Source organism: Arachis ipaensis, chromosome B4, assembly GCF_059453495.1.
Source record: "Arachis ipaensis isolate K30076 ecotype BB chromosome B4, ASM5945349v1, whole genome shotgun sequence".
NCBI lineage: Eukaryota > Viridiplantae > Streptophyta > Magnoliopsida > Fabales > Fabaceae > Arachis > Arachis ipaensis.
The window spans coordinates 47,703,056-47,711,807 of NC_142439.1; positions in this window are offsets into that span (position 1 = coordinate 47,703,056).

Consider the following 8,752-nt stretch of genomic DNA (forward strand, 5'->3'; position numbering starts at 1 on the left):
AATCGTGCGTACCAAGTTTTTGGCGCCGTTGAGATCACAATTTCGTGCACCAAGTTTTTGGCGCCGTTGCCGGGGATTGTTCGAGTTTGGACAACTGACGGTTCATCTTGTTTCTCAGATTAGGTAATTTTATTTTAATTTTAAGTTTTTGTTTTTATTCTTTTTATTTTCAAAAAATTATCAAAAAAAAAATAAATTATTCTATGACTTCAGAATTTTTAAGAATGAATTCTAGAGTTTCATCATGATCTGTTGAAGCCTGGTTGGCTGCTAAGCCATGTCTAATTTTTGGACTGAGGCTTCCACTTTTCATGGAAAGAGCCCTTGGACTCCCTTCTAATCAGCTGTTGTATGCCTGATTTGTATGCTGAAGCTTGGCTGGCCATTGGCCATGTCTAGTGTTTTGGACCGAAGCTTTCACTGAAAGATTGGCTGGCTAGTAAGCCATGTCTAATTCCTGGACCGAAGCGTTAGACTATCATTGCATGATTCCTGGAATTCTCTTTAGAAATTTTGAAATCCTTATTTTTCTTTTTCCAATTAATTTTCAAAAAATACCAAAAAAATTTAATAAAATCATGAAAACCAAAAATTTGATATTTCTTGTTTGAGTCTAGTGTGAATTTTGAAGTTTGGTGTCATTGCATCTTTTTAATTTTCTAAAAATTTTTGAAAATTCATGAAACTGTTCTTCATAATCTTCAAGTTGTTCTTGATGATTTTCTTTGTTTGATATTTGCAATTTCATGTTTTGTGTCTTTTCTTGTTTTTCATATGCATTTTGAATTTGTTAGTGTATAAACATTGAAAATTTCTATGTTTGGTGTCTTGCATGTGTGTCTTTTCTTAAAAATTTTCAAAAATAAGTTATTGGTGTTCATCTTGACATTCAAAGTGTTCTTGGTGTTCATCTTGACATTCAAAGTGTTCTTGCATGCATCATGTGTTTTGATCTTGAATTTTCATGTTTTGAGTCATTTTGATGTTTTTCTCTCTCCTCATTAAAAATCAAAAACAAAAAAATATCTTTTCCTTATTTTGCTCATAATTTTTGAAAATTTGGATTGACTTAGTCAAAAATTTTAAAAAAAAAATTTAGTTACTTCTTATGAGTCAAGTCAAATTTTCAATTTAAAAATTCTATCTTTTTCAAATCTTTTTCAAAAATCAAGTCTTTTTCATTTTTTCTTTCATATTTTCGAAAATTTCAAAATATTTTTCTTATTTTTGTTTCATATTTTCGGATTTAATGTTAGCATTCAATTTTTATATTCAAAAATTTCAAGTTGTTACTTGCCTATTAAGAAAAGTTTCAATCTTTAAATTTTAAAATCATATCTTTTAGTTTCTTGTTAGTCAAGTAATCAACTTTAATTTCAAAATCAAATCTTTTTAATTTCCTTTTCAAATCTTTTTCAAAATAAATTTCAATCATATATTTTTCAAAACTTAATTTCAAAATCTTTTCTAACTTCTTATCTTTTCAAATTTGATTTTCAAATATTTTTCAATTAACTACTTGACTTTTTTTTTATTTTAAAAGTCTTCTATTTCAATCATATCTTTTCTCTAAAATTTGAAAACTAAACGAATTAATTACTATTTCTTATCTTTTTCAAATTTTATTTTATCTCTTCTCTTAAATTTTGAATTATAACTAATATTTAAAATAAAAACAAAAATATTTTTATTTTATTTTATTTAATTTTTGAATTCTTCCCCCTCTCATCTCTTTCTATTTATTTATTTATCTACTAACGCTTCTCTTCTACTCAAAATTCAAACCCCCTCTTCTTCTCTGTGTTCGAATTTTTCTCTCCTCCTTCTTCTATTCTTCTCTTCTTCTACTCACATAAAGGAATCTCTATACTTTGACATAGAGGATTCCTCTTCTTTTCTGTTCTCTTCTTTTTTATTTGAGCAGGAACAGGGATAAAGACATTCTTATTAAAGCTGATCTTGAACCTGAAAGGACTCTTAAGAGGAAATTAAGAGAAGCTAAAGCACAACCCTCTAGAGAGGACCTGACAGAAATTTTTGAAAAAGAAGGAGACATGGCCGAACCCAATAACAATGGTGGAGATGCAAGGAAGATGCTTGGTGACTTTATTGCACCCTCTTCTAACTTCTATGGAAGAAGCATCTCAATTCCTGCCATTGGAGCAAACAACTTTGAGCTTAAGCCTCAATTAGTTTCTCTAATGCAACAGAATTGTAAGTTTCATGGACTTCCATTGGTTCTTAGCTTAAGCCTCATCAGTTCTTTGAGCTTAAGCCTCATCAGTTCTTAGCTGAATTCTTGCAAATCTGTGACACTGTCAAGACCAATAGAGTTGATCCCAAGGTCTACAGACTTATGCTTTTCCCTTTTGCTATAAGAGACAGAGCTAGAACATGGTTAGATTCACAACCTAAGGAAAGCCTGAACTCTTGGGAAAAGCTGGTCAGTGCTTTCCGGGCTAAATTCTTTCCACCTCAAAAGATGAGCAAGCTTAGAGTGGAAATCCAAACCTTCAGACAGAAGGAAGGTGAGTCCCTCTATGAAGATTGGGAAATATATAAGCAATTAATCAAAAGGTGTCCTACTGACATGCTTCCAGAATGGAGCATCATATGTATATTCTACGATGGTCTGTCTGAGTTGTCAAAAATGTCATTGGACCATTCTGCAGGAGGATCTATTCATCTGAATCCCCTGCAGAAGCTCAGGAACTCATTGAAATGGTTTCACATAACAAGTTCATGTACACCTCTGAGAGGAATCCTGTGAACAATGGGATGCCTCAGAAGAAGAGAGTTCTTGAAATTAATACTCTGAATGCCATATTGGCTCAGAACAAAATGTTGCCTCAGCAAGTCAATATAATTTCTTAGAGTCTGAATGGATTGCAAGCTGCATCCAACAGTACTAAAGAAGCATCTTCTAAAGAAGAAGCTTATGATCCTGAGAACCCTGCAATGGCAGAGGTCAATTACATGGGAGAACCCTATGGAAACACCTATAATCCTTTATGGAGAAATAATCCAAATTTCACATGGAAGGATCAAAAGAAGCCTCAACAAGGCTTCAATAATAATGGTGGAAGAAATAGGTTTAGCAATAGCAAGCCTTTTCTATCATCTTCTCAGCAACAGACAGAGAATTCTGAACAGAGCCATTCTGGATGGCAACCATAATCTCTGATCTATCTAAGACCATACTAAGTTTCATGAATGAAACAAGGTCCTCCATTAGAAATTTGGAGGCACAGGTGGGTTAGCTGAGTAAGAAGATTACTGAAACTCCTCCCAATACTATCCCAAGCAATACAGAAGAAAATCCCAAGAGAGAGTGCAAGGCCATAACCATGACCAACACGGCCGAACCAGGAGAGTGAGGAGGACGTGAGTCCCAGTGAGAAAAGCCTCATTGGACATCCTCTGGACAGAAAGGAGTTTCCCTTTGAGGAACCAAAGGAATCTGAGGCTCATATAGAGACCATAGAGATTCCATTAAACTTCCTTCTGCCATTCATGAGCTCTGATGAATATTCTTCCTCTGAAGAGGATGAAGACATCACTCAAGAGCAAGTTGCTAAGTATCTAGGAGCAATCATGAAGTTGAATGCCAAGTTATTTGGTAATGAGACTTGGGAGGATGAACCCCCTTGTTCACCAATGAACTGAATGCATTAATGAGGCAGACATTACCTCAGAAGAAATCGGATCTCAGAAAATTCTTCATACCTTGTACCATAGCCACCGTGAACTTTGAGAAGGCTCTGTGTGACCTGGGGTCAGGGATAAACCTCATGCCACTCTCTGTAATGGAGAAACTGGGAATCTTTGAGGTACAAGCTGCAAGAATCTCACTAGAGATGGCAGACAAATCAATGAAACAGGCTTATGGACTAGTAGAGGACGTGCTAGTAAAGGTTGAAGACCTTTACATCCCTGCTGATTTCATAATCCTAGACACTGGGAAGGATGAGGATGAATCCATCATCCTTGGAAGACCCTTCCTAGCCACAGCAAAAGCTGTGATTGATGTTGACAGAGGAGAATTGGTCCTTTAGTTGAATGAGGACTACCTTGTATTCAAGACTCAAGGTTCTCCGTCTGTAACCATGGAGTGGAAGCATGAAAAATTTCTCCCAATACAGAGTCAAACAAAACCCCCACATTCAAACTCTAAGTTTGGTGTTAGGAGGCCACAACCAAACTCTAAGTTTGGTGTTGAGAGGCCCCAACCTTGCTCTGATTATCTGTCAGGCTCCATGAGAGCTCACTATCAAGCTATTGACATTAAAGAAGCACTTATTGGGAGGAAAGCCAATGTTATTTTATGTTTCCTGTAGGTTGATGATCATGTGAAGTCACAAAAAAAACTGAAAAATCAAAAACAGAATGAAAAACAGCATTAAAAATAGCACACCCCGAAGGATAAGCTTACTTTTTTTAAACGCCAGTAAGAAGCATCAGACTGGCGTTTAATGCCAAAAAGAAGCATCAAGCTGGCGTTAAATGCCAGAAACAGGCTACAGTCTGGTGTTAAACGGCAGAAACAGGCTACAGCTTGGCGTTTAACGCCAGAAATAAGCAGCAGTCTGGCGTTAAATGCCAGGATTGCACTCTAAGGGCATTTACACGCCTAAATGGAGCAGGGATGATAAGTTCTTGACCCCACAGGATCCCCACCTACCCCACCTCTTCTTCACTCTTCCCTAAAAACCCCACCTACCTCCAAATTCAAAATCCTTTCCCTCCCAAACCCAACCCTAATACACGAAACATAACCCTCCCCCCACCCCTATATAAACCCCTCACCACACCTTCATTTTCACACATTACAACCACTACTTCTACCCCTTGGCCGAACCACATATCTCCCTCAATCTCCTCTATTTTCTTCTTCTTCTACTACTTTCTTTCTTCTTTTGCTCGAGGACGAGAAAACCTTTTACGTTTGGTGTGGTAAAAGCATTGCTTTATGTTTTTTCATAACCATTAATGGCACCTAAGGCCAGAGAAACCTCAAGAAAGAGGAAAGGGAAGGCAATTGCTTCCACTTCTGAGTCATGGGAGATGGAAAGATTCATCTCAAAGGTCCATCAAGACCACTTCCATGAAGTTGTGGCCAAGAAAAAGGTGATCCCTGAGGTCCCTTTTAAGCTCAAAAAGGGCAAATATCCGGAGATCCGACAAGAGATTAGAAGAAGAGGATGGGAAGTTCTCTCCAATCCTATTCAACAAGTCGGAATCTTAATTATTCAAGAGTTCTATGCAAACACATATATCACTAGGAACCATGATCAAAGTATGAACCCAAACCCAAAGAATTGGCTTACAATGGTTCGGGGGAAATACTTAGATTTCAGTCAAAAAAATGTAAGGTTGGCGTTCAACTTGCCAATGATGCAAGAAAACGCACGCCCCTGCACTAGAAGGGTCAACTTTGATCAAAGGTTGGACCAAGTCTTCATGGACATATGTGAGGAAGGAGCTCATTGGAAAAGAGACTCAAGAGACAAACTGGTTCAATTGAGAAGACCGGACCTTAAGCCTGGAGCTAGAGGATGGTTGGAGTTCATCCAACGCTCTATCATTCCTACTAGCAACCGATCCGAAGTAACTGTGGATAGGGCCATCATGATCCATAGTATCATGATTGGGGAAGAAGTGGAAGTTCATGAGATTATACCTCAAGAACTCTACAAGGTGGCTGACAAGTCCTCCACTTTGGCAAGGTTAGCCTTTCCTCACCTCATTTTTCACCTCTGTAATTCGGCTGGGATTGTCATAGAGGGAGACATCCTCATTGAAGAGGACAAGCCCATCACTAAAAAGAGGATGGAGCAAACAAGAGAGCCCACTCATGGACCTCAACAAGAGCATGAGGAAATTCCTCATCATGAAATCCCTGAGATGCCTCAAGGGATGCACTTTCCTCCACAAAACTATTGGGAGCAAATTAACACCTCCCTAGGAAAATTGAGTTCCAACATGGGACAACTAAGGGTGGAGCACCAAGAGCATTCCATCCTCCTCCATGAAATTAGAGAAGATCAAAGAGCTATGAGGGAGGAGCAACAAAGGCAAGGAAGAGACATTGAGGAGCTAAAGCACTCCATAAGATCTTCAAGACGAAGAACTAGCCGCCATAACTAAGGTGGACCCGTTCTTTAATTTTCTTGTTCTTTATTTTTCTGTTTTTCGTTTACTATGCTCTATGTTTTTCATGTTTGTGTCTTTATTACATGATCATTAGGTTTTTAAGTGTCTATGTCCTAAAGATATGAATGTTCTATAAATCCATCACCTTTCTTAAATGAAAAATGTTTTAATTACAAAAGAACAAGAAGTACATGAATTTTGAATTCATCCTTGAGATTAGTTTAATTATTTGATGTGGTGGCAATGCTTTTTGTTCTCTGAATGAATGCTTGAACAGTGCATATTTTTGAATTTGTCGTTTATGAATGTTAAAATTGTTGGCTCTTGAAAGCATAATAAAAAAGGAGAAATGTTATTGATAATCTAAAAAATCATAAAATTGATTCTTGAAGCAAGAAAAAGTAGTGAAGAACAAAGCTTGCGAAAAAAATGGCGAAAATAAAAGAAAAGAAAAAAGACAAAGCAAGCAGAAAAAGCCAAGAGCTCTTTAAACCAAAAGGCAAGAGCAAAAAGCCAGTAACCCTTTAAACTAAAAGGCAAGGATAAAAAGGATCTAAAGCTTTGAGCATCAATGGATAGGAGGGCCCAAAGGAATAAAATCCTGGCCTAAGTGGCTAAACCAAGCTGTCACTAACCATGTGCTTGTGGCGTGAAGGTGTCAAGTCCAAAGTTTGAGACTGAGCGGTTAAAGTAGTGATCCAAAGCACAAAGAGTGTGCTTAAGAACCCTGAACACCTCTAACTGGGGACTCTATCAAAGCTGAGTCACAATCTGAAAAGGTTCACCCAGTTATGTGTCTGTGGCATTTATGTATCCGGTGGTAATACTGGAAAACAAAGTGCTTAGGGCCACGAACAAGACTCATAAAGTAGCTGTGTTCAAGAATCAACATACTGAACTAGGAGAATCAATAACACTATCTAAATTCTGAGTTCCTATAGATGCCAATCATTCTGAACTTCAAAGGATAAAGTGAGATGCCAAAACTGTTCAGAGGCAAAAAGCTACTAGTCCCGCTCATCTAATTGGAGCTAAGTTTCATTGATATTTTGGAATTTATAGTATATTCTCTTCTTTTTATCCTATTTGATTTTTAGTTTCTTGGAGACAAGCAACAATTTAAGTTTGGTGTTGTGATGAGTGGATAATTTATACGCTTTTTGGCATTGTTTTTAGGTAGTTTTTAGTGGAATCTAGCTACTTTTTAGTATATTTTTATTAGTTTTCAAGAAAAATTCACATTTCTGGACTTTACTACGAGTTTGTATGTTTTTCTGTGATTTTAGGTATTTTCTGGCTGAAATTGAGGGACCTGAGCAAAAATCTGATTCAGAGGCTGAAAAAGGACTGCAGATGCTGTTGGATTCTGACCTCCCTGCACTCAAAATGGATTTTCTGGAGATACAAAAACCCAATTGGCATGCTCTCAATTGCGTTAGAAAGTAGACAACCTGGGCTTTCCAGAAATATACAATAGTACATACTTTGCCCAAGTTTTGATGACGCAAACTGGCGTTTAAATGCCAACTTCCTGCCCTATTCTGGCGTTAAACGCCAGAACTGAGTTTCAAGCTGGAGTTAAACGCCCAAACTGGCACCAAAGCTGGTGTTTAACTCCAAGAAAAGTCTCCACACGTGTAAAGCTCAATGCTCAGCCCAAGCACACACCAAGTGGGCCCCGGAAGTGGATTTCTGCACTATCTGCACTTAGTTACTTATTTTCTGTAACCCTAGCTACTAGTTTAGTATAAAAACTACTTTTAGTGATTTATTTTACATCTTTAGAATATTTTGGAGACTATCTTTTGATCAACTTTTGATCTCTTGATTACGTTTAGGGGGCTGGCCATTCGGCCATGCCTGGACCTTCATCACTTATGTATTTTCAACGGTGGAGTTTCTACACCGCATAGATTAAGGTGTGGAGCTCTGCTGTTCCTGATGAATTAATGCAAAGTACTATTGTTTTTCTATTCAATTTAAGCTTATTCTTATTCTAAGATATTCATTCGCACCCAAGAACATGATGAATGTGATGATTATGTGACACTCATCACCATGCTCACCTATGAATGCGTGCCTGACAACCACTTCTGTTCTACATGAAAAAGAGCTTGAATGCGTATCTCTTAGCCTCCTTTCCCAAAGATCGGAGTCTTCGTGGTATAAGCTAGAATTAATTGGAAGCATTCTTGAGATCAAGAAAGTCTAAACCTTGTATATGGTATTCTGAGTAGGATCTGGAATGGGATGACTGTGACGAGCTTCAAACTCGCGAGTGTTGGGCGTAGTGACAGACGCAAAAGGATCAATGGATCCTATTCCAACATGAGTGAGAACCGACAGATGATTAGCCGTGCGGTGACAACTCATTTGGACCATTTTCACTGAGAGGACAGACGGTAGCCATTGACAACGGTGATCCCCCAACATACAGCTTGCCATGGAAAGGAGTATGAATGATTGAATGAAGACAGTAGGAAAGCAGAGATTCGGAAGCACAAGCATCTCCATACGGTTGTCTGAAATCCCACCAATGAATTACATAAGTATTTATATCTTTATTTTATATTTTATTTATATTTTAATTATCAAAACT